This window comes from Pantherophis guttatus, chromosome 11, assembly GCF_059756535.1.
Source record: "Pantherophis guttatus breed Tessera chromosome 11, ASM5975653v1, whole genome shotgun sequence".
Classification (NCBI taxonomy): domain Eukaryota; kingdom Metazoa; phylum Chordata; class Lepidosauria; order Squamata; family Colubridae; genus Pantherophis; species Pantherophis guttatus.
In genome coordinates this window covers 11,442,536-11,450,429 of record NC_142073.1, presented here as the reverse complement: position 1 = coordinate 11,450,429, position 7,894 = coordinate 11,442,536, and positions in this window count along the sequence as shown.

The following is a 7,894-nucleotide window of genomic DNA, read 5'->3' as shown; positions in this document are numbered from 1 at the left end:
GAGGAGAGATAACTTCTCCCCACTCCTGGTACATCAAAAGAAACAGCTCAATAATTACGGAGTCAATCAAGTCCAGAGATAATCCAGCAAAGTCTATAGCAAAAAGTCCGACAATGCAGAATGGCGTGGAAGCTTTCAGCTTTGTTCGTCACAAAGTTTGACTGGCCACCACGCTCCCTTTTATATCCTGTGGGGTGTGGTCCAGTGACTCAGCCTAATCTCGGGCACGCCTTTTCTTCTGTTGCATGCGCTTATCTCTGCAACGCTGGCGTGGATCCAGCCAAGACTCATTACCCTCATCACTGTCCATCTGTGGCTGCGTGGACGTGCTTGGCCCTGGCCCTATCTCTTGCCCTTCGGCGGACACCGAAGGCATTGCCAGAGAGGAGGGTCCTGGAGAGGGAGGCCTGGCCAGCTCCTCTCCTTCACTCTCGGAGTCCTCTCCTGCTGATGACACAGGCTCAGGTAACGGAGCCACAATAGGAATGGAGATTTTACAGTATCCTTCCCCTGCCACGCCCACCAAACCACACCCACCAAGCCATGCCACGCCCACTAAGCCACACCCACAGAACCGGTAGTAAAAAAATTTGAAACCCACCACTGCTTGAGAGGTTGTGGATGCTCCATTACTGGAGGCTTTTAAGAAGAGACTAGACAGCCACTTGTCTGAAATGGCATAGGCCCAGGATCTCCTCCTTGAGCAGGGGGTTGGACTAGAAGGCCTCCAAGGTCCCTTCCAAAGTTATTATTCTGTATTCTGAATAGAGTTGCGGTTTAGCTGTGCTCAGCCTGGAAAGTTCAAGATCCAAAATTGGCCCTTTGTACAACTGTTCTTTTAGGTGTGACTTAGCAGGTTGTACGACTGACTTCGTTCAGAAAGTTTAGGATACGCTGATGCAGCGTGGGATGCAAATTCAGGAACCAGGTGAAATGCTTCTTGCGAGCTCAGCCCAAAATCCTGTTTATCTGTTGCATGTATCTTTTAAACGCATCCCAGGATAAGAGCAGCGATGGGAAGAGATAAAAATTCATTCTTGCAAATCTTCAGGCGGATGTAATTTGCATTCAAATACATGTGCAAAATTAAAAATTAAAAAAAAAAAGCCTGCTTAATTTGGGTCTACAAATCTCGAGCTATCTTTCTTCCCTTCAGTTAACACACAACATTGTCAGAAAACATAAATAAGAATCCTGCCACTTATGCCCTGATCTAGTGAGTGGTTTTCATTTTTTTTTAAAATTTATTCGGTTTGTACACTGCCTGGTTCTTAATGGCTATGGATGGTTCACCAGAAAACCTAAAACGGATTAACAGAGTTGGAAGGGACCTTTGAAGGCCATCTAGTCCAACCCATTGCCCAAGCAGGAGACCTTACATCTGCCTCTACCTAGGATCGAACTCACAATCTCCTGTCTGTGAGGCAAGAGCTCCACCTCTAGGCAATAAAAGACAAGGCAAGAATGGCACAACCAGCAGCAGTCAAAACACACCCAGTCCTTCAAGAGGATTATACCCATCCTATCCAAAGGCCTTCTGAAACACCTCTAAGGTGGGATCCACCTGAATCATGAGCTTCTGGGCCAGGGGTCTCAAACTCGATTTCATTGAGGGCCGCATCAGGGTTGTGTCTGACCTTGGGGGAGGGCGGGGTAGGTGTGGTCAGGGTGGGCATGGCCAGCTTGACGTCACTAATGTCGGGGGCACCAGTGGTGGCGCTAGTGCAGGCGTCTGCAACCTTAAACGCTCAAAGAACCATTTGGACCAGTTTCCCACACAAAAGAAAACACCGGGAGCCACAAAACCCTTCCCGTGCCTGACTATTTCTTGAGCGGCCACAAAACTAGCCTATGTAGTTGAATTAAACGTTGTTTTCTTCTGAAACTTTTCTTTTCTTCGATTATATCCAGGGTTATTGAAAAGCTCAATAAATCGTGTGCCAGTGGGTGTCGCATATCGGCAGTTGTGACACATATTTTGAGTGACAGGAGCCGCAGCAAAAGGGTGAAAGAGCCACATGCGGCTCCAGAGCCGCAGGTTGCTGATCCCTGCCTTAGTGCTTTGCCAGCAAAAATGGGCTCCTGAGATTTTCAGATGTGACGGCCTCCTGCAACTCTCTGCCAGTGAAAATGGAGCTCTGCCCTCCCGACCTCCATTTTCACTGGCAGAGGCACTGCGGGCCAGTCCTTTGCTGTTTCCAGGGTAGCCCCACAGGCCAGATCTAAGCACCCCAAGGGCTTGATACCCCTGTTCTAGACTTTCCAGAGCCACCAGGACACTATGTGTCTTCATTTAACCATAAGATATAAAAGCTTCTGCAAACTGAGAATGCACCGTAATTTGCCATATCCTGTTTTGCTTCGTTTTATGCAAGTGAACATTAACCATTGCCAATCAAAGGGAATTGGCACACTGCTCGCAATTTCTTTTTCCGCTCCCGCATGTTGTAAATTTGACAACAATCGGGTGTTGTACTACAGCAGAATATTTTCTATGGGACAGGTATTGCACTGGGATCTTAAAATACCTTTTGTGATTATGGAATTGGTCTTAAGTCTTTCGGAATCTCTCTGTTTTGAGTTTCTCTAGGAGCTGTTGAAGGCTGAGGGCCAAGCGCCCAGTACATATAAGAGACAGAGATAGAAAATTTGTGTTGCCTGTGGCTACTGGAGCCAGTTTACAAAAATCCAAATGACCATCAGCTAGCAGCAAAAAGTTGGAATTATTATTTTTTCCCTCCAATTTTTATTTATAAGTACAAACTAAACAGAACAATGAAACATACAAAACATAAAAACATATAAACATCCATTTCAATACATGTCCAGTTTGTCGCAACTATAATATACATTTCTCTTTGTATTTTGACTCTTCCTTATTTGGTCATTCCCTTTTGTCTAGCTAATATTGATCTTTGTTGACCTATGTCTGTTCTTTGTTTCCATCATATTATATTTGGTCATTTTATTTACTTCCTATTGCTTCATCTCTTGGAATTATTTCTTTAATGTCATCTAGTGGTCATCTGAGTTTTGGCAGCCTTGAACCGATAGCCTTGGTATTATCTAGTTCAGGGGTCTCCAAACCTTGGCAACTTTAAGCCTGGAGGACTTCAACTCCCAATTCTGGGAATTGAAGTCCTCCAGGCTTAAAGTTGCCAAGGTTGGAGACCCCTAATTTAGTTCATTTATATTTTATGGAAAGTAACTAACCAGCTAGTTCTACGGAGTTAGTTATTAGCTGTAGAATACAAGAGAAACCAACATCAACCAACATTTCTGAACATTAGAAATAGATTCTTTGACTACTTCGATTAGCTTGCTCATCTTCCTTCTCTCTCTCTCTCTCTCTCTCTCTCTCTCTCTCTCTCTCTCTCTCTCTCTCTCTCTCTCTCTCTCTCTCTCTCTCTCTCACACACACACACACACACACACACACACACACAAGCACACTTCTTAATAAACAGGCCCATCAAATATGTCAGCTTCAAAGCTAAGCTCCGAATCTCCATTTCTGAAAAATCAATCAAACGGGGACACCAGAAAGATAGAGGGAAGTTTTCCTAAGCACCCGACTAAGCATCCTGAAGACGTTAAGTAATGAGTAGCAGTCTCCTGGCCTTCTTGGCTCATGCTAAGTAGGACAAAGAAATGAGGACTTTGCTTACCATGCAGTTCTTCAGATCTCTCTTTGAAGGAGGCAGCCATCTTCTGACCTTCTGCAGAGACCTACTTGGAAGGAAGTGGTGTTTCCGTCAGGCAGCAGGTTACCAGGGCACAAGATGACAGTTCGTGTTGCCTACCTCTTTTTAAAAAAAATTTTCCTTCCCTTACCTTGAACTGCCTCTTCCTGTCTTCTTGTCACTTCAACTTAAAGTAAGCCCTGAGTAGGGAAGCAAACAACACAGGTGCATTTTGTAAGAGCAAATTAGGAGAACAGAGCACCACAGGTGGGAATCTACTTGTCCTCCCACACACCTTATGCAAAAGTCAAAAGCTCATTGCATTAAGATAAATGACTAATTAAGCAGCCCGTTTGATGAATGAAAGCAGGGACTTGTGAAAGCCTCACATCGCTCCTGCAAAACAGCAACCTGAATGAACTCTTGCCTTCTACTCTTCTTCACCCAACTGTTGAAGGCTTCAAGAGCAATTAGTGGTGGAAGAGCAATGGCTCTCCCGAAATGGCTGAACTACAAGCCCCAGCATCCTTCATTATTGAGGGAAGTTGCTGAGGTAATTCAACAGCCTCTGGAAAGCCAGAAATTTGCCCTTGTAAGATTAGCCAAATTCATAGCAAGGAACTACCAATTATGTCTAGTTTAATGAAAAGAAAGACTAGGGGAGACCTGATAGCAGTGTTCCAATATCTCAGGGGTTGCCATAAAGAAGAGGGAGTCAAGCTATTCTCCAAAGCACCTGTGGGCAGGACAAGAAGCAATGGGTGGAAATTCATCAAGGAGAGAAGCAACCTAGAACTAAGGAGAAATTTCCTGACAGAACAATTAATCAGTGGAACAACTTGCCTCCAGAAGTTGTAAATGCTCCAACACTGGAAGTTTTTAAGAAGATGTTGGATAACCATTTGTCTGAAGTGGTGTAGGGTTTCCTGCCTAAGCGGGGTTGGACTAGAAGACCTCCAAGGTCCCTTCCAACTCTGTTATTCCATTCTATTCTAATCTGGATTGGTTGTGTCTTCCAACTGAATTTGTTTTCCCTTGGAGGCAGATTAAATTATCTTTCCATTGATAGATAATTTTATGGTACTACTCCAAAAAAAAAAAAAGTGGTGTTATTAGCTAGTTTTAGAAAATACACTTTTCCCAAAAGGTTTCCACAATTTTGGCTACTACCGTAGATAGTTCTGTCGGTGTAGACTCTTGTTTAATTCTCAAAACTCATATCTGGATTCAGGGTCTGGTTGGTGGATCTCTGGATTACTGACAAAGCAGTTTCAATCCTTTTAAATTTGAGGCTTCCTAGTTCTGCTTGAAGAGATTAACAAATAAGACAAACTTTCATTCCTTCCCCTAAATATTTTTTTTGGCAGTTCTGATACTCCATTTCTGGAGAACATTTGGGATGTTGATCTGTTAGCACTGGCTACCTGCTTCTACAATTAGGGAGTCACAGTTCTAAAAAACCTCTGGGAACAATATAGGAGAGTAATTAGTTCCTGACTGTTTTGTAGACTTCCTAAGGTAAAGGTAAAGGTAAAGGTTCCCCTCACACATATGTGCTAGTCATTCCCGACTCTAGGGGGCGGTGCTCATCTCCATTTCAAAGCCAAAGAGCCAGCGCTGTCCGAAGACGTCTCCGTGGTCGGCATGGACCGTATGACTAAACACCGAAGGCGCACAGAACGCTGTTTCCTTCCCACCAAAGGTGGTCCCTATTTTTCTACTTGCATTTTTTACCTGCTTTCGAACTGCTAGGTTGGCAGAAGCTGGGACAAGTAACAGTTCACCCCGTTACGCGACACTAGGGATTCGAACCGCCAATCTTTCGATCGACAAGCTCAGTGTCTTAGCCACTGAACCATCGCGTTCCTACAAATTATTCCTACAAATACACAATTTGTTTTAATTTCATTCAACTCTGCAGAGTTCATGGCATCCTTTTAAAGGATAGAGTAATCAGAGTAAGCTCAGAGGAAACTGGTAATCTAGTATATAATTCTGGTAATCAAGCCATATAAATAATAGTTGAAGAAACGACCCATTTAAGTTGGAAAAGAGGAGTGAAAGTTTTGCATTAGTCTGTATTTTTCTAAAAGGTGGTTGGCACTCAAGTGGGTCAACCACCACTCTACTGAAACCAAATCAGGATAGATTTGCGTAAATTTAAAAGAAATGATATTCAGGCTGAAAATGAAATAATTTGATGCTGATAAATGTTTTTTTAAAGCAGTGGAACTGTCTGTTAAGATAGTGGTGAACTCCCCTTTGCTGGAGATTTTCAAGCAGGAGCCAGATGCTCTCAAGATAAATTCCTCTACTGAACTTTATGTTGGATTAGATCAGGGATGTCCAACCTTGGCAACTTTTAAGATTTGTGGACTTCAATTCCCAGAATTCCTCAGCCAGCATGGCTGGCTGGGAAATTCTGGAAGTTGGAAGTCCAGAACTTCCAAAAATTGCCATGTTTGGACACCTGTGGACTAATCCAGAAGAGATCTTTCAACTGATAGTCTATGAAGCTAATTAATTTTACCTTGCCTTAGTTATACAAGAACCAGGACATACAATAGAATGTAGAAAAATACATTCTATTTTTTTGGTCTTATCTAGCAAGATTATATTTCATGCTTATATACCCAGCATAGTAATATATGCTTAGAAACCACTTGCTTTTGAAGTTCAAAACAGGAAATCACAACAGGTCTATTGAAAAACTTGCTGAGCCCCAATATGTGGGTGATACATGGAATGTTTAATTTGCTAAGTTGCAAACCGCACACAACCAGTGAACAGAGATTGTGAATTTTAATACATCACTCAAGTCTGTTAACATTCAGCATCGGTCTACATGGAGCCAGAGGGAAAGCTCTGAAGAGTTTTTCTCATAATCTCAGAACAGGCTGGGCTCAAAAGATCATATTCATTTCTGAAAAGTTTAACCACTCTTTATTGAATTAATTGTAATGGCTGGGGTTCATATGATAAACTAATGTGAAGGAGTGGATTAAGATTAGTATTGAGCTTCATCTTCCGTTACGGAATTATTGCAAAGCTCCCCAACAATTATGACTCATAGAAACAAATCACAAGCTGTTCTGAGAGCATATTTATTTTCTGTTATTAATAAATTAACAAGCACGATCTTAAAATTTGCACAAAAATTTCTAAGCCTAGGGTTCTGTTTGATTTTTAATGCAGAAGCCTAAAAATGCAACCCTTTTTTGAATTAGGAATAGTATCAAAAAGCATGCAGGGAATAAAATCTGTGGAACATATTCATTCTAGTTTTGCAAGGCTCAGACTTAAGACTTCGACCTCGTTAGAAAACAGTGTTAACTAACCGTTAATATTCTAGTAATATATCTTAAGTGCAAAGAGCCATGGTAAGATACATGCTTGGCATTACAAGACAAGATAGAAAGATCTTCACATGAATTAAGAGATGAAAGTATACATATCAAGAGAGTTAAGATAATTGAAATGGAAATGGGCTGGTTGCATAGCAAGGATTGATGCAGGTGGACCAAGGCAGTTGCAGAATGGATCCCACTTGATAGTTTCCACGTAAGAGACCTAAAACAAGATGGAACGATGTCAGCAAGTATTCCGGGCCCAATTGGTAAACGACAGCTTGGTTGGAAACAAGCGGAAGAGGCCTTCATCCTGCAGTGGATAAACAATAGCTAAAATGATGACGATGATGGTATCTCCGCTTTAATCCTATTCTATACCACCAGGTTCTCCTAAATAAAATGACGAAACTAATTCAGAAAAGTCCAACATTGATGTTCGCAACAGATCTTGTGTATTTCTTCCGACCAGCTCACCGCCCACCAAAGAATAGAAAGCTCAGATCTTCCAGACAGCAAAAAATGGAAGCTGCAGCACAATTGGGAAATGACGTTTTCTTCAAATAGGCAATCTATTAATACAGGGGTCTCCAAACTTAGCAACTTTTAAGATTTGTGGACTTCAACTCCCAGAATTCCTCAGCCAGCCATACTGGGGTAAGTCTTAAAAGTTGACAATTTGGAGACCTCTGTATTAACACATGTCCAATGCACTGCAAGTAAGGAAATCTTGAAAGCAGTTTTAAGTGAAGAAGCCATAAAGCAGACAAGCTTCAGTTGCATAGAAATTGCAACTGGATTTTTGTGAAGAACAGCAAGATTTTGATATGATCGCCCCAAACCAAAGTCTCTCTGTGTGTGTAT